The sequence below is a fragment of the Typopeltis vanoorti genome, chromosome 19 (assembly GCF_054136105.1).
Source record: "Typopeltis vanoorti isolate ZY-2024b chromosome 19, IOZ_Tvanoo_1.0, whole genome shotgun sequence".
Taxonomy (NCBI): domain Eukaryota; kingdom Metazoa; phylum Arthropoda; class Arachnida; order Uropygi; family Thelyphonidae; genus Typopeltis; species Typopeltis vanoorti.
Genome location: NC_143567.1, coordinates 100254813 through 100255219, shown reverse-complemented (window position 1 = coordinate 100255219; position 407 = coordinate 100254813).

Sequence of the window (407 nt, the reverse complement as noted above, 5' to 3'; positions counted from 1 at the left end):
GGAGAGTTCTTTTAAACGGGATACATTATGTTGGGTACACAATTTAAAAAAATAAAAATTAAGAAAACAACAACAAAAGACAATATCAGAACAATTCAACACGTTCTTGTTTGTCTTTGGCTGTCACAGGTTTTCTGCATTCCAGGAAAGTAATGGGACATCCAGAACTGTGGGAATATGGTGTTACTGAAATAGGAATTGAAAGTTAGACCCAAATCTCTGCTATTGTTTTTCACAAGCTTAGAAATTAACATGGTCCTAACAAATAAAAAGTTTTTTCTAGCACACGAGCTGAGTTTCAGTACCTTTTCTCCAGAATAGCTCTTCCACCGAATGTTAAGGGAGGCACCACAAACACGTTGATCCCTTCCTCCATTAAAATAATAATGAGTTTTTGCAGGAAAGAA